We start from the raw sequence: 22,082 nt of genomic DNA on the forward strand, positions 1-22,082 counted from the left end.
GCTGTCTGTAATGAGCCTCCTCCAATAGGACAGAGGTGAAGGCAAAATTCCGAAATCCATACTTTTGCCTCCTATATTAATAGCACAATCTGGTTCTAGAAAAAACATTCAGATAAAACAGAAGAAAAAGGTATGTTCAGCCTGTCTACCTCAACTGCAGCTATGCAAACCTAACAGCTAACACTTCTCTGTCCCTTTGTAGATGGAACTTTTAAAAATGGTATTAATTTGGTAAACGATTGGCTAGGAGGTGGGGGAAGAACTAGTAGTATGAAGGAGTTTATATCTTATCCAAATGCTGTTCTGAAAGATACTGTCTTCCAGTGCATTTTCCAGATATAATATTTTATTTCACTGTACTTTAACATTCCGTTCATCTGGGATGTACCTTTGATAAATATCACAGAATTTAAATAAGCAGTCTACCTCTAGACAAATATTTTTACATTGTAATACAAGTAGTCCTCGATTTACAACAGTTCATTTAATGACTGACATTACAACAGCACTGAAAAAATGACTTCGATTTCAATTCAATTTACTTTATTTGTATGCCGCCCTTTTCCCTGAGGGGACTCAGGGCGGCTCACAGTTCAAGGGGGGGGGGGGGGAAACAGACAAGTTACAAACATGAAAACCATACACCGTTAAAAAAGCACAAGTCATACCATTCGAGTGGGGTTGCAAGTCTTTTATGACTTATGACCATTTTACAAACGTACAGCCACTGCAGCTTCCCCATGGTCACATGATCAAAATTCAGATGCTTTGCAACTGGTTCATATGACTATTGCAGTGTCCTGTGATCACCTTTTGTAACAACCTGAGTTGTGAATCTGGCTTCCCCAAGTCATTGGGGAAGCCAGATTCACTTAACAACTAATTTAACAGCTGCAGGGATTCATTAACAACTGTGGCAGGAAAGGACATAAAATGGGGCAAAACTCACTTAACAAATGTCTCACTCAACAACATACATTTTGAGCTCAAATGTCCCAGTTGAGGACTACCTGTATAGCAATGTACAAATATTTCCTGTATGGATGTAAATAAAAATATCTTAATAGTTCTTCAAAGATAATATTTTGAAGGGTACCAGCTATTTTGTATATGTCATTTATTTCACCAGGTGTGACATTGTACTAAGATTTCTCAGAAATTTGGAAGTAGCAAGCACTTTTTCAGCATTATAGAACATGGCAACAGGATCAAAAGTAATAAAAAGCTTGCCTTCAGTGAAGAACAGAATTTGATTGATGGGTAAAAAATGTACAGAACAATCTGTGCCAGGAAAATAATGTAGGCTTGATGTATGTGCCTCTAGCAAGACCAAGAATGCCCAGAACCTAGGGGTGGAAACTGCTTGAGAGCTGCAAAAGCCTTTAGCCAATGAAATCACAGAAATAAAGAATGATTGCCATTTGTTCTATTTTACCAATGGGAGAAAATCAATTTCTTGCCTGATCATTCTAAGGAAATGCATTCTCAATTTTTATGGGAAATGTTGTCCAGGGTTGTTTTGTTTCCATTTCTGATGCAAAATGGAGAATAATATTTTTGTTATTGTTGTTTAAGCTACTGATTAAAGGTACCAGTCCTGCATTACTACATTGCAAGATTGTGGCTGCCTATGGCATCTCTTTCTAATATTTATTTCTTATGGCAAAAGACTTTATTCAAGATTCCAGTGCCTGGGCATTATTGCCAACATAAATATTCAGTGGAGAACCAGTGAACAATTACTAGGTCTGTGCTATATAAAATAATCTGGAAGCCACTCTTCTGACAAGGAGGTTTTTTCCTCATTTCTGAAAGAGCCGAGGTGGCGCAGTGATTAGGGTGCAGTACTGCAGGCCACTTCAGCTGACTGTTATCTGCAGTTCAGCGGTTCTAATCTCACCGGCTCAAGGTTGACTCAGCCTTCCATCCTTCCGAGGTGGGTGAAATGAAGACCCAGACTGTGGGGGCAATATGCTGACTCTGTAAACCGCTTAGAGAGGGCTGAAAGCCCTATGAAGCGGTATATAAGTCTAACTGCTATTGCTATTGCTAATACTCACATAAAATATATTTATTTACCACTGAGAGAAATCTATTAATCACATGTCTCAGTTCTATGTGTTCTTAAGCTCTATCATTTTAACTATGCTTGAGGATTATAGAATCAAATTCTGGCTGAAGAAAGATGGTGTCCGAAACAAGGAAGGAAGGAATCCACCTATGTTAAAGTACATTGCATCCAAAATGAAAGAACTCATTTTGGACAAAACTTCTCATTAACAGCTCTATACTCCTGCTGTCATAATATGACCCCATATTTCCTAAGGCAGTTATCTTCTCTCCTTATTGGCTAGGCTATCCCTGCTAATGATTCAAGAAGCAGCTTTATCCTTGTGTTTTATTCTGTTTTGAGACAGTTACTGGTAAAATCAGGTAGCTCAGTGTTAAATCAGAATGTTCTATTGAATTACAAACAAAAGGAAGTATGTTACTTTAACTGATGCGAACATATCTAGGTGACCTTTCATTACTAAACTTTCTTTCATAGCAGTAAAGATGGTAACAACAAAAGGAAAAAGCTGTTTTTTCACAACTTTAAATTAACAATTGAAAGTGTTTGTTTTCCATGTAGTTTTCTTAATGGTACTGACTTGCCTTTTATATATGGCTGTCATTGCAACCCACACACTTTCCGTTGCTAAGTGCTTTCGACAGCTGCCTACAGTACATGGTTTCTGAAGCTCACCGATTTCCAAATCTACTTGTGAAAAAATGTACTTATCCTGCGGGGAGCAAGGGATTGCATATAATAGGTTATTTAATTGGCTTATCAATCCTTTGACCCTAGGCAAATGGACATGAAACTTGTACCATGGAAAAGCTGAAACATACACTGGGGAGATCTTTTTTTTAAAAAAAAGAAGAATTCTGTTTTAAAATCCTATTCCAGCTTTTGTAATACAATCAATTTGGCACACTCATTTTATAACTATACCTGTAAGTGACCATTATCCAACTGTAATGTTTCCTTGGTTCCTTACTAGCTGTATACCACTGTTGGTTCCTGCACATGCCCAGAACTTGTGATTAGTTCATTCCTGCCTAGTTGTTCTACATAACATGAGTGTCAAACTCGATTGCATCCTAGGCCGGATCGTGACATAGGGCAACATTTTTTGCCTTTGCAAAACCAGGGTGGGCGTGGCCTGCATGTGATGTATCCGGCCTGCGGGCTACCAGTTTGATAGGCCTGTTCTATAATCAAGCATTTGAGTTACTGTATGTTGCATGTTTAAGTTTTTCTTTTAGAATATACGTACAAATATTGGGATTTTCATTATCTATTCTCCATCTAATATTATATACAATCCTTGCACCCCTATTTCCATATTTTTTTTTTACCTCTGAAAAAATATAATTTTCCCCGTCATTTGGGATGAATTTGGATAATCAATAGAAGAAATATGTGTAGCTGAGGATTAAACTATGGGGTCCTTGGTGCTCTTTGAGCTTGACTGTTTTCTTGCAGACATTTGATTACCAATCTAGATAACAACATTACTACAAGCATGATGATGACACAAACATCTGCAAGACAACAATTGAGCACCAAGGACTCCACAATTTTGGATACGTTTGCCCAAAACCAGATACAAAGCTATGCCTAGCAGTCATGATTCCAGCAACTTTTATAATAAAAGTAAAGATTCAAATTTGAACTAATGTATGAAATGTCATACAAAAACCCATCACTAATAATGAGAAAAAGATGAAGGGTGTAGAAAATGAGATAAGAAAGTTTTGATAGTTTTAAAAAGCTTTAAAAATAATTATAAGAAAATTAAGGAAATTTTAAAAAGTCAAACAGTTAATGTGTATTTATTATTCCTGAGTACCGACTCTTTGCCCTTTCAGTCACTGGTACTGAAAGGACACCATCATTGGTGAGAAGCATGCCCAGGGCACCATATGAGCATCCCAAATGCATTATTTATCTGACAATCACTTCCCAGAGCTTCCAGCATTTAATGAAAGCATAAGCAGCTCCACCTTTTTCATTAATAAAAGAAGAAATAAAGATATTTATGGCCTTTTCTACTACAACACATGGTAGAATCCTGTAGTTTGTATTTCTTTGTGTTTCTTCTTTTTAAATGCGCTCTCCACAGACTGGACTGGTTAAGTACAACAAGAAACCGAGAGTGTGGCAGACCATCAGGCTAATGAACACTCAAAGAGAAGAAAAACACACATTTAAGGTGGCATTGAAGCAACAAAGAGAAAAAGAATCTAGTTTTGTGGAAGCAGAATTTTCCAGTGTTTATAAAATGCCAGTGCTGTTTTGCAGACAGCATAATGTGCCTGTTGTAAGCATGTCTAGCAATAAACCTGAGGCATAATATTACTATAGTAGAGCTCATTATATGCTAGTAATGGCTTGAAAAAGTATGAAATACATCAGAAAATGCTATATAAAATGGTATTTCTGAAGTCTTTATAATTATAGCATTACATACTATAGTATACCCATCATAACAGTACACCATTGATTATATTTCCATCTCTCTGTTTCAATTGATTTTTTTTCTACATCCTTTCCCCTTTTTACCTGTTTTCCACTGAATAATTGAAAGTACTTATGCAACAACAAAAACCAGAGAAGAATGCAGGATCTGCAAATTAATAAAAATATGACAACATTTGTATATTTTTTATAAATGAGCTCTCTATTTCATTATACTTGTCTGTACTATAGACAACTATGGGCAATGGGCTGTACATTTATCTTTCTAATGCTACAATATCAATTTTTTTCTGGCCATAATAATGGCACAGTGAATCCATTTATGTTATTCAGTTGTCCTAACAATTTCCATGTAATAGGTATGTAGTTTTAATAAACATTATCGTTTGAACATTTTAATTTTTCACTGTTATATTTATAAAATCCATTACTTTCTCCCAAAATATAGTAAGTATAGGACACTGTAAAAGCATGTGTTTTAAAGAAGCATTATCCTTATTACATTTCTAACAAAATGCTGTCTCAGATGCATATTTTCTATTCCAATGAAATGGAATCCAATAAATTCTAAATATTAAGTTTTGTTGTATAGGTTGTAGCTTAAGATCCATTGGCATGGTTGGTAAAGAAGTTAAGACATTGTCCCATTTTCTAGGCAATATAGGAATCTCTAATTCTTTATTACACTCATTTCTTAGAATTATCAAATAGATTTATGATAATAAGTATATTCTGTATATAAATAATGGGTTTCTTCATTTTAAAGGCCATAACAAAATGTTCTGGGATCTCAAGAGTATCCAAAGCTGAAAATGCTGTTGGTTCAAATACAGTTGTTAACAAATGATGTAGCTATAAACTGCAATTAGGCTACATATGACAGATGATATTTGTCTCTTAACACATGTTAAAATTTCATCTCCATCATCTATCAGTTGATCCATAGTCAACTACAAAAAGGCACCAGGCTAGAAGCTAGGAGACTATAAATTCTAATCCCACCTTAGTCATGAATGGCAGCTGGGTGACCTCTCTCTCTCAGTGCAATTCACCTCACAGGGTTGTTGTTTGGGGAAAATATAAAGAGGAAGGTGCATGAGTTATTTTTAAAAAATAATAAAGCCAGGATGCAAATAAATAAATAGCCAATATCCCTTTTTCATCCCATTTTTCCATATTATCATCTTTTTCTTAATTTTAAAGGTTGGGATCAAATCTTCAATTAGACATTCCATTCCATAATTTTCTAACTGACACAATTGTTTCCAGAGATACTAAAGTTCTGTGTATTTTGATTCAATGTTATCCTTCCAACCAAAACTACTATGTAGCTATGTACATTCCAAAATTGCCCAATTCAGAAAATTAACAGCAACTGTTGGTTTCCAATAATTAGGATGTGACAATCAGAAAGCATGATGATATAGCTCTAGATTCAGAAAACTGAATTTTCACTGACCAACTGAAGCCTCTGCTTTTTCAAAATGTGAAATAAAGATGTCAGAAACTTTTATGAAGATATAAAATATTCACTTAATTGAAAATGAATTTCTTAATACTGCAGTTTAGATACATCATCAATATTTTAGAATGAAACTTTTAAAATGCTATAGATGTTTAACTTCAAGTTAAGTCCTGAAACACTCAGAATTAGAATAATTTCATAATATACTGTTTCACACATCATACAAATACTTCCTCTTCTTAATGCATGCTTTACCAGTCACCGGGGGGGGGGGGGGGGGAATGTACAGGATGAGGAAGCACTGTTGCTTTCTCTTCATCCATGATCCGCCTAGGTCACTTTGCAAACTATCCCCTATGCTCCCTTGCAATCCATTGATCTGCTCTATTACCAGGCTTGGGAAGCTCTGCTATTGCCCAGAGGAACTTCCTCGGTATGGAAAGTACTCCCTAGTAGCCTGCCAATCAACTGAATGGCAAGCAAGAACCGTAGAACAGAGCATCAGCATTCACAATGTGTTGTACAGATAGCTAAAATTGCTCTGCAGCATGTGAAAAATTAGAAAGAAAAGCAAAAAAGTAAATAGAAGAGGCAGGGCCAAAGAAAGATGTGCCCCTGCCCCCCTGCAGGCCCACTTGCCTCATCAGTGAGAAACCAATTTGGTAGCACTACCAAATGTTGATATAGAGTTAGATTTAAAATTATTGCTTGCTCTGATGCATTCCATGACACACCTCTTCAGTCTATTCTTGGCATGTTACTAAGATACAGCTGTTTCTATAGAGAATTTATCTGCTAGCAATAGCAGCCAGATTAAACTACGACCATTTGGAAAAACAATTAATTAAAATGCAAATGAAATGTCAGGGCTGAAAAATGTTTAAAATTCCTAGGTAATGGCCTCATGTGTGGAGAATGCCTGAGCGTTTCAATCTTTAGCTATATTTTGGATAGATTCTTCTCTTTCTCTCCCTGCCCCCATCGCGAGTGGATTAACTTTCCTAGTTGAGCATGGTGCAGTAATCGTAGGTTTTGAGTTTTTCATGTTGTTCTAAAAGCTTTTGTGAGCTTAAAACTCAAAGGCAGTTATAAATTGGGTGCTGTACAAAAGAATCACAAGAATATGAATTGCAAAATAGAATGGTATAAATAAAAGTTACCTGTTTTAAATGCAATGAAACATTTGTATGAAGTTCTGAGTACAAGAATTGAGCAGCAGAGATTTGGAATAAAAACCAAAATAAGTGAAAATTGTATTCTTATAAGTGGAGCAATGCTTTAAATTATTCAAAAAGTCATATGTAGTAGTTCTTCTTGGGACTCTAGCACACCAAAGAGCCAACTACTTTACTATCTCCTTAATCTTTCTGGACTTTTCTTCCAATTTCTTCCAGATTTCCTCTATAAATAATCCTTGATTTACATGTCATGTGACCACCTCATTTTTACAATAGTTACAATTTACAACCATATTGGGAAGGCACTGTATTATGCTTGTACCTCAAGGACTACCTATACCTTTCTCTCACTGACTACATTCACACCTGGTACTAAGACGTAGTCTAGGGATAAGTATGTCCTGATCTAGTTTTATGCATGGTTTCAGCTTATCTGTCTCTTGTTGGCTGCAACTGTGATTGGGTAAGCCATTTATCTTTTTCATGTTGGGAACTCTGTAAAGACTGATATAAAAATCCTCTGTAATACTATTTATTAGGGCATCTGCTCCTTAGCTTTTCATTCTGTTGTTCCTCAAGTGAATCAGAACTGTGTCCATCCATTATCTCCCTCTATTTCTCGTTTCCCTACCAGTAATCCTGTAACAAGGTTCTGTAATGAATGTTATTGTTTGCACTGTGGTGTCTCATAGAGTTTTAAACTGCACCTAAGGTACTGAAGGAGCAGAAAAATAAATGTTTCTAAAGTTGTCCTTCACATGCTTGTGTAATAGTTTGTTTACAAGTTCATATGTTGCAGTAATAGATGGTTGCTGCAATCATTCTTACGCTTCTCCATGGGCCACAGGTTAAAACTAAACAAAAGAAAGGCTAATCCCATTGATTAATATCCTAGTAAAGTCATAAAAACAATTGATAAAAGAAATAACAGTGAAAGTGGATTATAGGAATTTGGTTGCAAAAGCTTGAATAAACAAAGGGTTCTGAAGATAAAATTCATGGGACTGAGATTAAAAAAGAATCATATATTTGATCCCAAGGTATCCCAAAGTTTATGGCTTTAGAAGGGAAAAGTAATTTAAAATAATGAAATTGTTGGTTTTAAAAAACATTTCATGTATCAAGCAATTAAATAAGAATAAACTGTATATAGGAGACCAGACAAGGGAAAAAGAGAAGGTAGGAATAGCATCATGAGATAAAATTCTAAATGTTTGTTAAATGAATTGGTGCCATGTGCATTGCAATGATAATTCTTTATGTGAGGTGTATATTTCTGCTAAAAGAAAAAACATGGAAGGGAATGTTAATGCTTTCCAAAAATGACACAATCCCTATGCAGACAAGAGTTCTTTACAGGGCGGGGCATAACCTTTTCCTAGGGGGTCACAGCAACACTTGTAATAACAACACAAATAATTCATACACCATTCGAAAGCCCATCAAAAACTGAGTTTATTGACACGATTTAATAGTCAGTATGACCACCATTAGCCCTTCGAACAGCATTCAAACGAGGTGGATAAGAACACAACAAATCTTCAAACAGTTCCGTTCGATTTTCCAGATTTTTCAACACAGTTTCCAAATTCATTCTCAAAGTTTCAACCGAATATCGATTTTGACCTTGCTCCTGAATCATCAGAGCTTCCACTTCATCCTTAATTATGGCCCCAATGTTCTCTGCCGGATTGAGATCTGGCGAATTTCCCGGCCAGACGTCATTGCCCCAAAATTCGACATTGTTTTCCTTTAACAATTGCTGAGTCGCATTTGCACGCATGCAAGGAGCTTTGTCATGAAGAAAGACAGCCTCACCAACCACCAAGACATTGTCTGGATCACTGAGAAATGGAATGACATTCTCCAATAAAATTTTCTCACGGAAATAACTGCCATCCCAGGATTCCCCTTTATCCTTCAAAACCCAATGCAGTTTCTTGGCTGTGAAACTGACGAAAATCCCGATGCAAGTCGGATTGCGAACGATTTGTCGATATCGTTCATGTTTGGCGATGTCGTCGACGTCTTTAGCCCAAATTCGATCGTTCTGGAAATTCGGTTTTCGAATGGCATAAACGAAGAATTCGTCAGATGGCGCCAAATGAAGAAAATCTTCCTCGGTCCATTCAGACAACCAATCGCACAACCAAAGCCGATCTTGAACGTGTGTTTGAGTTTTCAATGGTTTGCAAATGACGTGGAATGGCTTCAAACCTTCTCGTTCTCGATATCGGCCGATTGTCCTTTGATCAACTCGTTTTCCACGAATTTGAAGGATTTCTTGGGCCACTTTTCGGTTTCCTTTTCGTTGTTTGCGACTGCCAGTTGCAATGATGGCTTTGCTTTCTTGGGACAGTTGCAGAGGACGCCCTTCTCCAAATTTTGTGAAACATTCTTGGGCTGTTTTGTTCCAATTATCAGTAACCCAATCCGGATGACGTTTCAATTTGTTTGCAATCCATTTTCGATTGATAAACGTCGCTCCAGCATCGCGAGCCTCTCGAAAGGCAATGCATTTTATTCTGTCAATGATCCTTTGTTCTTCCGAATCGAATTTTCCAGCCATTCTTAAAGCAAATTTAACATTTAATAGCTCATTCAATTCAGTTTTTTATGGGCTTTAAAATGAGGTGTCGCGGAAGTTGTAAACTGCTGTCGATCTTGCTGTGACCCCCTAGGAAAAGGTTATGCCCCGCCCTGTACAATGTCCTTATAGCAATGAAAAAGATTTCAGAACTTTTCAGTCATTCATGCCACTGAAGGTTTGCCAGTATTAGGCACAATGCAGATGTGCCTTTGCTGCTCTCCTTTCTTTTCTTTTTTTAAATAATTTTTTTATTTTCAAACAAATAGAAACACACAAAACATATAACATAAAAACCTCTTCAACTGCATGCAGTGTGTCAATTGGTTACAAGATCTTTACGTGTCCTTTCCATAGTCATCATTTGAGCTTTATCAAAAATCACATATTGTCAATCAAATATCTTTGTATACATTATTATACTTCATTAGTTTGATTATCACTATTGGTACACTATTGGTAAGGTATTCTAAATATGTATTCATTTATATTATAATGATTCATTATATCATCTTCAATATATCCAATAATAAATAATTTTTATATCCTATTCTAAGTCATTCTATTATTTTAGCATTGATGACATTCTCTAATAATTTTCAATTCCATGTTTTTCCATTATTAATATATCAATCTAATATACATGTATACAAATTGTTATAATTGTTCAACATCTCTTAAGCATAGCTATTATTACATCCTTTTTATATGAAACATATTAAATTTGAAGTAAATTTATATTATGGCATTTTATTACATCATCCTGAAATTATCCAATGATATTACATCTTTATATTATATTCTATATATAATTATTTATCTTTTATAAAAAAGTTTTCAACATCATCTCCATCATCCTCACTTACAGTTTGTATAAAATTTGATATTATCAATCTAGTATATATAAATGCTTTATTATCATTATTGATCATTTATTTGACTATAGCTATTATTACTTTGTATATACATAGTACTTCTTTTATACATAGTACTCAAAATGTAACTGCATTTAACTAAATTTTATTGTGACATTTCTTTCATCATCCAGAAATAGTGCAGTCCAATATCTCTTGCCATTTGTAGAATCTGTACTCTAAGTGTTTTCTTGATAAGTCTTATATGGACTTCTCTTGACAACTTGTTATTCATTGCATATCTTATAAAGATTCGAAACCCTCTATTTGTTCCTTTCATCAGCTTGACTTTTGTTATTGCTGGTGCTTCTGCCGAAATTACTCTCATTGTTTCTGCCAAATTTTCTCCCCTTTCTTAATCTATATTTTGACATCTGAGATAGAGTTCCAGTTCATCGATCTTTCCTTTCCGTATTTCACACTTATCATTTCTGTCCACTCTCGATTTGCTGTCAGTGTCAACAATTTTCTTATCACTTTCATATGTCTCTGTCGTTTTTTGAACTCTGTCCTCAAATTTCATCATTGTTTATAAGTATTCTCAACTCTTCCCTCCGTACTTTCTGTATTTTGATCTATAATTTCAAGTCTCTTTTCAATGCTCTCTGTGATCATTATGATTTTTTGAATTTCTAGCATACTTCTTTGCAATGTTAGTCCTTTTGCTTCTTCATATTCGGTCATTTTTACAGGTTATAAACATTGCCACTAAAACATCCAAGGCTTTTGCTAGGTTTCAAACAAAATCAGTAAAGTTTTTCAGGTCAAAGCTTTCTCTTTCCTTCAAAGAAACACCTGTATAGACAAGACGTTTTCCACTGACCCTTTCAGTAAACAAAGCCAATAACTTTGTATTATTAGATGTTGCCAGCCTATAGCCCCTAGATGGCAGTATTACCTCCTTTCCCTCTGTTTTTGCCTTTCTTTCTAAGCTCCGAACTCCGGAGGAGAAGAAGAAAAAATGTTTAAAGATTACCATCTGGCTGAGCCTTGCAAGGAAAGAAACTTTTAATCCACAAATACAAAAAATGGAAAAAGTATAGAGGAAGAAGGGGAAAAAAGACCTGTCCAGTTTAAAAGTAAGAGGCATTTGTAAAAAGTCCATCCATAGAAAACAAACAAAATTAAAGTGAAAAAGATAACATGATCATTTTAAACTAGGGTTAATTCGCCATTTGCTTCCTTCTGTCTTCAATTTTATTTTAACTCTAGGTCTTTTGGGTTTTCTCTTCTCTAATTATAAGGATTTTTCTCACCATTTTGACACACTCTCTCTCCTATTCTGCTTCCGTTTCAGTGGACTGTCCCAACCATCTGCAGCCATTTTGGCTGCTTCTCTTGTAGCCAGCAAAAAGAGCTTTCTCCTGGATCGATCAGGGACTTTGCAATGTCCCTGAGATCAGCAGGACATGCTCTTCTCTATCACCGTTCCTTCAGAACGGTTTAGATCCAAAAAAGACAGTCCAGCAACAGAGCTATCGACAGCAATCCTGGAGCCCCAAGATTGCATGTCGTGTCATCGCAACATCAAGACCCACCTCCTGCTGCTTTCCTTTCAAGTAGCGCTCCATCAAGGGCCTGATAAGCACCAAACTTACTGGGATCAAAAAAGCTGACAAGGCCTAACTTTCATACATTTGTTAAATAGTTGGTCCCTATCCTGCAGTGATGAAAGTAAAGATGGTGGCAGTAGTGATGGTGATGATGATGGTTAGTCATTTTACGTTGTTTTATTTAGTCTACAGAGATAGGCTGCTGAAGAAATTTGGAGACCCAGAAAAAAAAGAAGAAACAAAGAGTTGGTATTCCAGTTGGAAAAAAAGAATTCAAAAGAATCAAGCTGAATTTTAGAAGATTAGAGCTGTAAGGAGAAGAAAAGGAATGAATGGTCTCATCAGTTGGAAACAAAGAAGCTGAATAGCAATGTGTCTTTTACCGCAACACTGCCAGCAATTCTCATCCTTATACTTTCAAAATAAAAGTAGGTTAAAGTTCTCAACCATTTTCTGCACAACTCTGAATATTTAACTGGTCCCCTATTACGGTATTAATGGCCTATAACATGTCTCAGATCAATATTAATATTTATGTATTATTTAAGACTAAGGATAAAAACCCTATAAGAAAATGCCAGATAGAACTAAAGATAATTATGGCAAAAGCTGCTCAATTTCTATCAGGTTTTTATTCTCAAAATGACTTACTGTTTGCTATCTGGCATGAATGTACAGGAACCAGAATAGTTGAAGAAGTATTGTGCTGATGCAACTTTAGCAGTTTATGGCCCAACTACTTGAACAGTTCTACAATCAAATCTTCCTGACATAAACCATGACTATATAAGTAATAGGTTGGTACAGTGGTGAAATTCAATTTTTTTACTACTGGTTCTGTGGACGTGGCTTGGTGGGTGTGGTGTGGCTTGGTGGGTGTGGCTTGGTGGGCATGGCAGGAGAAAGATACTGCAAAATCTCCCTTCCCACCTCACTCTGGGGCCAGCCAGAGGTGGCATTTGCCGGTTCTCCGAACTACTCAAAATTTCCACTACCGGTTCTCCAGAACCTGTCAGAACCTGCTGGATTTCACCTCTGGGCTGGTAGTCCACAAGGTGGAGGATTCCAAAGTTTGGGCTCAAAGAATTACTGAGTGAGTTACTGCCTGAGTTACTGCCAGCCAGATAGGATTAACCTAGGAGCTATACTATCGTACATCTGCAACAGTACCACACATCAAGTATCACCCAACCCACTATAGAGGGCAGACTCTCTGACAGAGCAGTCTCCAAATGCTTCAAATATAAAGAACATGGTATTTTAAGTAACACTTTCCCAAAATGAAAGTTCAAGTGAATTTTAATCTAAAAGTCATAGGCCAGAGAAATTTACTGGAAGTGCCCAGTAAACACTTCCCTAAATTCAGTATGGATGTGTAAAAAGTGATAGTGAATGGTATTAGAGAAAATGATAATGTTTGACTCAGTTGAAAGTATGTTCCTGTATCTGCGAAGTATGATAGGTAATGAACTATTCGGGTCAATATGCAGCAACAAACTGAAGTATCCTATCTTAAATGGATAGGGACGTTGAAGCAACCTAACATGAGGAAGAGTACATTGGAAGTGGAGCAGCAAACTGCACCCTGAAAAGTGCTGGATTTAGGCATGAAGTATACAAGCTATAGTTTAGAGCTAACAATCTGCAGGGTATCAGTTTGCTCATTTTGCAAACAAATTCATTACATTATAAAAAACATGATATTACTTATTTTGTTAGCATTTTGTGTGTGTATATGCATACACACACATACACACATACATGCAGTACATGATGTATTCATATGTACATAAGTGTGTGTGTGTGTGTGTGAATGCATCTTGATTTTTTAAAAATTATATTTAAGCATTATTTTCAGAATATACAGTACTATATTATAATCTATGAGAATCAAGCCAGCCAAGTGATAAATATTTAACCACTAAATGCATTCATGTGAAAATAATTTTATTTTTCACTTTATCTATATATTAGATAATTAAAAGGAACATATATTTTCAACTTTTTTGTGGTGAGCCAAGATCCTCATTTTGGTACACACTTTAATGAGACCTTCTGGTGTAATTTCTTAACAATCAACCTTCAACTTTTATATAGCTTAAGGCTTTACCAAGTCTAATTTCAGCACTGATTGAAATTTTAGGGGTATGTGTGTTAATGAAGGACAACATCTGTTTCTGCCTTAGAAGATGTAACCAACAGGTGATAGAATAGGACCAGAGCAGCATAATATGCTTCTCGGTCTTCTGGCCCTTGGCATGTCCCATGTGAAACCTTAATTGCCATCAGAGAGATGCTGTTCCATCAAACACCCAGTTGCCAGATCACAGGAAGTGATGCAACATTTATCCTGTGGGAAAACATCTGAAAATCATTGATCTGAGGAAGCATGCATAAGGGCCAGGCTGTAGCCTGTCCTGCCTACAGAATGCATAAAATCACTCCAGTGTAGTTTCATGTTGGTCCAACCAATGAAAAACAGCAACCAATAGACAGAAAATACATTCTGGGTACATATTATTTTATCTCCACAATTGGTCCTTGGGGGCTATCACCTATCTGTGGGTGCAAACAATTGTCTTCAAGGTACAGAACTAACAATTATTCACAATAGCAGGCTGCCATTGGGAAGAATGTGCTTCCAAAACCAGCAAAGAACAGAATCTGAGGCTGGAGTACTAGTGACTGTGCCATGTTAACAGCCTTTTGCATGTTTCTTGGGAACAATGGAGACCCACATAGACTAAGCACAAATGCTGGACAACTCCGGCATTAAATGCATATTTTTACTTCCAAGGAATGGAAAGTATCACCCACATAAAAGTCTGTGATCTACATCCTCAGCCAACAACTCCTCTTGCACATGTACCCAAGGATCTGCTCATTGGTGTAATGTGAACTATAAACATAGGGCAGTGATGGTGTCTCTTTTGAGTTCGGCATGTCATAATTTCAGAAAATGCCTATCTTGACTCTGCTGGTATGTCACATCACACACACATCCTTGGATAACAGAGGCCTTTTCGGCATCTCTTCTCCAGATCTCTGGAAGTCACACGGGAGGGCCCTGCTCTCACAGGACCTCTGGAGCCTGGAAAAATTGTGTTAGAATCAGAGGTGGGTTGCACCCAGGTCGGCCGAACTGGTAGTAGCAGCGGCAGGAAGCTTCTGCGCATGCGCAGCGCATGTGGGAGCATGCCTGAACCGGTAGTAAAAATATTGGCAAGCCACCACTGGTTAGAATGCTCAGTATTTTTCAGACAGCACAAAGGCTGTGTGAGAGCAAGGCCTTCTCACAGAACTTCCAGAGCATCCAGTCTGGAGGTCTGGTATGTCAGCAAAAATTACATGGCATGTCACCTGTGACACATGTATGATAGGTCTGCAATTACTGACCTAGGGGAAAGTGTGGTAGCATTTTTGACCCTTGTAGAGAATCATAACATGCTTGTGCATATGCATGCATAGAAAAGAACTCACGATCATTTATGGGACATTTAAGCTCCAAGCAGCACAGCCCTTTCTTAAGCAGTAACACACAACACAATGGGTTTTGCAACTAGCTTACCTGGAGGCATTAATGCAGAGACTCGGGTACCAATCTCTCTCTCTCCCCCTTCTTTTTAAGAACTGGGAGGGGGGAGCCTGCCAATCACAGTGAAGGTGACTTGGAATTTGTAAAAAAAATACTCACTTGTTTCACTAATCTGGCATTGGATTATCAGGGACATAATTTACTCATAATTCACACCAGATTGAGTCAGGCATGTTCTACACTATAAGCATTATATTTTACATTTTACTTTGATACATTTTACTTAATACTTTGAATTTATATCATCCTCTGAGGAACCATTTAGTACCCACCTGACCTGCTAGTCTCCAAGCTTAACTGCATAGACTTGAAATCAACACCAGAAATCCCTTTTCATTAGGTTAAGAACTGTTGCTATGCAAGCTTAAATTACCTCTTCTAAACACTTTGGGAAATATTTTATTGAAAGGCACTGTGTTGAGTATTGAATTTTAGCCAATAAAATAAGAAGTTTACAGTATATAAAATCTGCAGCAGAAAATATAGGTTTCCAACTTCTATCAATTAAACTGGTGTCCTTGATTGCACTGCAAATATTTGAATGATTGCATTTAAAGTAAGTTTTAAAAATGAATTAGTTGAAGCCTTAACATACCGGCTGAAGAGAAGGCTGGGACTTGGAAGTAAAACTTGTATTCAGTTGTTTGAATCTTATGATTCTCATTAAAGGAAATAAGAAAGAAAAGAAAGGAAAAATAAATTTAAAAAGTGAAGATATACAAAATCAGGGCTAATAGAAAAAATGTTTAAATACAAGAATAAAACCTCAGAAGGGTCTATTTGAAGCCATGTAGAAAGATCAAGAGACCATGAGACCCTGTAACTTGATTTTTATTTTCATCAGAAGCAATCACAAAACATAACCTCTAAGCTAAGATTTCAGCCTCAAAAATTTTACTCAAAAATATTCAGTCATATTTTTGAGTGGGGCTATGTGATATATAAAAATAAATGTCCATATCTCTGTTGATATTAATAGTTCCTATTCAAACACCTTCAGCAACCTTTAATTTATAGGTAGGATACAGAACGGAAAATGTATAAAAGAAACAAAACAGAAATGCTCTTCGAATTAGAAACAGGTATAATACGGGGGTTGTTCCGGGCAAATAGACAGCATTGGCAGGAATATGTAGATAAAATATCGTAGTGGTAAAGTGTTAAGTATCTAATCCGGGCCCGGATTTCCTTCAGCGAGGTTAAGGGTTCTAAAGAAAGACTACTACAACTTTAAATTGCAGTCGGGGAAGGCCGTGGGCTCCCTTTCCAACCTAGTCCCATATCGGCAGTAGCAGAGGCAGCAAATCACTCGTCAGCCGCTAGCTGTCGCACTGGCTCGGGTCTGCGCTGCGGCTGCTTCGCAGGGATCTGGTGCTCCTGGGCGGCCGCTCAGTCGTTCTTATTTGGCAACTACGCGCAGGGCGGCGGAGTCGTCAGCAGCATCCGGAGTCGTACCGTGGCCGAGCAAAGGAAGTAACGCCGCAACAGCAAAGGCCGAACGGCGCGATTCCCGGTCTAGTTGACGGGCGGGCGGGAGGGGGGGGGAGCAGCCATGTTGTGGCGAGGGGTATAAAGTGACTCTAAGAGCCGGGAAAGAGCCGGGAAGAACAGGAAGCGTGCTTGGGGCGGCGGCATTAGCTGGCGAGGGCTCGCCTGCGGAAGACGAGGGGGCGGTGGCGGTGCAGCGGTGCCAGCCAGGAGGTGCCAGCCAGGAGCTCGGAAGGCTAAGGCAGGACGAGGACCGCCCCGGCGCGGCAGAGATTCGGCGCGGCTCCTGCTGCTGGTGAGTTCAGGGCTGCTCATTGTCTGCCGTGCGCGCAGGTCAGGGGCCTGGCCCGAGGCGAGAGGGCGACGGCGCGGCTTCCTTTCAGCCCCGAGAGGCAGCAAAGCGGTGGGGTGGGTTTTCAGCGGTCTCCGGTGGCTGGAGATGTGCTTGGGAGAAATTGGAGAGGCGGAAGGACGACGTCCGTGGAGGGTCTACTCTTTTGGCACGTGTGAGTGGATGGGCTGTTTAAAAATTAGGCTCTGCTGAAACCCAATATGATAGCACCGTAACAAAAAAAGAGCCTTAGACCTTCGACTTTGTTTGTCTCCCACTATCCTTCCCTTGGGGTGCACGGGAGAGGATAGTCCGGACCGGATGGTAATTGCGCATGAGGGATAGGACGTGGTGAGAAGGCATTTGGCTTTACAATATTTCGCTTCTGTTTTCAATGCTTCTTCCTGGATGGGAGGAAGGGAAGAGGGGCTTAATAGTAAAGAATTGATTGCCCTGATTTGAACTATTCCTGCTTTCGGTTCACCGAGAGCATTCAGTTTGTTGGTAAATGGCTTTTCAGCTAAGTGTCAATTCTGCAAAGCTGTGCAGGGGTGAAAGCAGGAACAGCATATTAAATATTGTTCTCTCCCTCCCTCCTCCCTCTTTCTCTCACACACATACAGATCGTTTTGTTCATCGTCGAACACTATCTGATGTTGATGTTTAATAAGATTTGAAATGTGCATACTGTTTAGGTCTGGTTCCTCTTAGATCTGCTTTGTGTTATTATTCTCAGAGGATGATAACAATTTTTTTCTCCTGACAATTTCCCTGAATCTCATACTTTGGCAACACCAGGTTTAAAATATCTATACATTTATATTTCGATTTACTTCAACAAGCCATTTTGAGAGTGCTTTAGCTATATCTTCTCACTGCACCTTTCCCCTCTCTTCCTAAAGCAGTCTTAAAATGACAGGATATAAGACGTGCACTGACCCTGAACCCCTTCCTTTTTAGAATTGGTATTATCACAAATTCTGCATAAACAAAATAGCTTATTCTGGGAGAGCCGCCTACTTGGTATGAATCACCATTTACAATTTTGTGCAAAGCAATATAGTGTGGTGTTTTCAGAAATGTATTAGCTTCTTTTTGCTCCCTGGCTAGCCTTATTCTTCTTGCAAAGACTATTCAAGTAGCTTAAAAGACATTTGGCATGTTGTTTACAACAGCTCCTATTTGCCAGTGTTCAGTGGGCCATAAGGAAGAGACAAGACAGAAGATGTAGCCAAATGATTCTATTTGGACTTCTTTTACCCTTATTATTGTTACATGGTGCAAGTGTATATGGGTAAAAGTACACATTTGGATGTGCACAGTTTGTAGTGAATATTAAATGATTTGAAAAATCATTGTTAACTAAGGGAGGACATCAAATCTCTGAATTATCACTCAAGTTCAAAGTTTATTCTTCAGTACTTCTACCTTTTAAAAATAGTTCTATATGTTATTTCAAATAGGTCATATGCTTTTAGCTTAGAAAAAATTGTAAAGGGCATTGTGAAAGTAGACAAACTGTTTATTATTTCTTATTACAATATACATTGTGCCCTTTCTTTGGGAGCTCAAGGTGGTAAAGATGGGTGTTGCCTGTTATTTCTTTCTCCCAACAATTACCATATGGAGGGAGGTTGGGTTAAGAAATAATGACTGGCTAGTGGAAGTAACAATGTATGTTAGAAAGCTGTGACTGGCTGTAACTGCACCCTCTTTACAACCCTTATTTATTTTGCATAAAGTGAAAGCATTGAGTACTATAAGCTTTATGCTTAAACTTTGTCACTGATCTGAATTTATCTTTCCAAAACTGCCATGTATTATTTGTTGCAGTGTACTGGCCCCTTGCCATTTTTTCTTCAATTTACCACAACATTAAAGGTGCAAAAAGATTTTGCACTAACTGGTCTAAAGCTCTAAAAAGCTCCCAATTTGTTTTCTTGAAAAGAAGACAGTGATGAGGAGTGGAGGATAAGATTCCCAAACTACACAAAAAAAGCATACACGGTACTTTTAAAAAAATGAAAAGTGATTAATAGTCAATGTTTACTAGTGAAGTCCCATATTTGTTTAGGACTAATGTAAGTAAAAAGTATGGTCTAATGGTTAGCTCATTTCCATCCTATGCCTATTTGCTTGAAAGTAGATCCCTCTTTATTCAGATAAGCTTATTCCCCAGTAAAAATGTTTTGAATACTTCACTGTTAGTGTTGTGGATGATTAATTCACAGGGTAATTTATACACATCCACTTAAAGTAAGGCTTATTCCCAAGTAAGTTGATTCAGACTTGCAGGATCAGGTTGCTAAAGAAAATATATGAACTCATATTCATTGGGTCATATTTCATTTCATTGACTAGTTTTGCCTGCTTAATTCTACTTTATTTCATTTATCATAAGCTACAGTATTGCATTATTTTTTCTAGAGCTCTCCTACCTTACGGAAACTCCCATTTTTGTCTGCATCTGATTATCCTGTTTCCTTTCTCATTTTCATCTTTTTCCCTTTTCCCTTTGTGGTCTCTTAAGGAGCAGCAGAATCTATTTGCCTCATTCCCTTTTGGCAGCTGCTTCTCCCAGATGAGTTCCTTTTTTCTCTTAGGATGACTTTCATGACTAACCTAACTAGATGTTAGATTCTTGCACCTTTTTGGGGGGTTGTTGGAAACATTTGGAATTGTGAGGTAATATATGGATACTTTCCCAAAATGACTGCAGTGATAATCTTATTTTGCCCAAAGACAAACTGATCCAGCATCGTTGGGTGCTTTTTATCTTGGCAGTGCACTTTTTTTTAGATCATTTCCAGTTACAGCACTTATTGCATTTACATTTTACAAGAATGCCTCCTAGTCTTGTACAGGCATCCAAAGCATTTTTGATATGATTATGCACTTGGCTTTGTAATCTACCACATTTCCATTTCTTATTTTTAATGACATGCTTTCAATAGTCTAAATGTGCCCAATTTCCTCCCTCTCTCCTCAAAGTTGAGGATCCTTGAAACAGAAACTAAAATGTGTAGAGGATACTATGGCCTTGTGAAGCCATATGCCAATGGTCATAAACCTGAATATTGCCTTCAGCAAAATGAGAGCATTGCTTTGTAGTGTTTCCAGATCTAGGTCTCAGCCAAATATCTTAGAAGGCTGTAGTAATTGGTGTTATGTTGCGAAGAATTGCACCATAGATAACAATGATATCTAAACTACATCCAATATCTGTCTTGGGTCATCCATCCAAGGCTGGTTTTGTGGATAAAATTGTTTACAAGGCTGTCTATTGCAAGAGATTGAAGCAGTGTAGGTTGTTGTAAGCTAGAATTCAAAACAGTTCAGATTGTTTCATATAAATGCAAGTTACAAGATCCGTGTTATAGATTCTATATGAGTGAAACTTTTTTTTGGTCTAATACTCAGTACAATTGAACATCTGCATGAAACCAAATTCTTTTTTTAAAAATTGTATTCATCTTGATAGAATATTCCTCCGTCTCTCAAATGCTTCGTAATGTAAAACAAATTATTTCCATTATTATACAGTGACCTGTTTTAGTGTGATATTTGAACACAACTTTTAATTGGCAATAAGAAATCTTGTGGATAAATAAAAACATGTTTTTAATATGCTGAATTCAGTTCTAAACCCATGAATCATTTTTAAAGATTTTAAATGAACAACATGTTTATTTAATCAACTTGAAATATAAAAAGTAATACTGGAATACAGATTGCTTTAGGAATGACACAAAGTTATGGTTACCTTTAAGTTTGATATTTATGGTAATTTTGTTCTTTTCTTCATTTTATTGAATTTCTTTTGTAGAGGGTTGTTTATGATGTCATGTGTTGTTTTGCTTATAAACAAAAGTGACAGATAAAAATTTGATTTCATTAGTGGTTTTTAATTTCTTTAAGAAACATTTCACATGATAACTTATATTTGCTTTGTCCTGGCCAGGTTTTCAGACTCTAAATAAAAAGTCTTCTGTCATTTCCTTTAAATTCTCTTTGGCAGCACAAGTTTTGTTAATCTAGACACGCCCAAAATATTCCTTTATAAAATATTGTGCTTTCAAACATTTTTCTTCACTTATTTTTCCTCATTTATGTATTATTGATACATTTTACTTAGTACTTTAAGTTTATATCATGTTGTTTATTTTGATGTATTTTTGTAATATTTTCATATAATAAGTATTAGGAGATACAGTAAAGTTGCTAATCAACTTACCATAGCACAATAATAGTTATTGTTCTAAATGGTACCGCAAAATAATTAGAAGTAATACACTTCTTTTTCTAATTTCTTATATGAAAATTATTTCTTTTTCTTTGAATATTTGCTCTTCTCTTAATGGAGTTGTCAATATTTAAACAATTGTAATCCCATAGACTGCATTTTGATTAGTAAGCCTCATCACACAAAATATTCTTCAATTCATT

At 37.0% G+C, this 22,082-nt stretch overlaps 1 protein-coding gene across 2 annotated transcripts in view; it reads left to right on the forward strand.

The window, feature by feature from the left end:
* The first annotated feature begins 17,351 nt into the window (after positions 1–17,351).
* CDK17 (cyclin dependent kinase 17) overlaps positions 17,352–22,082 on the forward strand; it is a 76,219-nt gene continuing 71,488 nt past the window's right edge. Inside the window, exon 1 of one of the 2 annotated variants that reach the window (XM_032220739.1) lies at positions 17,352–17,600. The gene's annotated coding sequence lies outside the window, so the exon portion shown is untranslated. Of the gene's footprint in view, positions 17,601–17,635; positions 17,812–22,082 lie in introns of those variants that run through there. The other variant, XM_032220740.1, reaches the window with a different exon arrangement.

The sequence above is a fragment of the Thamnophis elegans genome, chromosome 7 (assembly GCF_009769535.1).
Source record: "Thamnophis elegans isolate rThaEle1 chromosome 7, rThaEle1.pri, whole genome shotgun sequence".
Classification (NCBI taxonomy): Eukaryota; Metazoa; Chordata; class Lepidosauria; order Squamata; family Colubridae; genus Thamnophis; species Thamnophis elegans.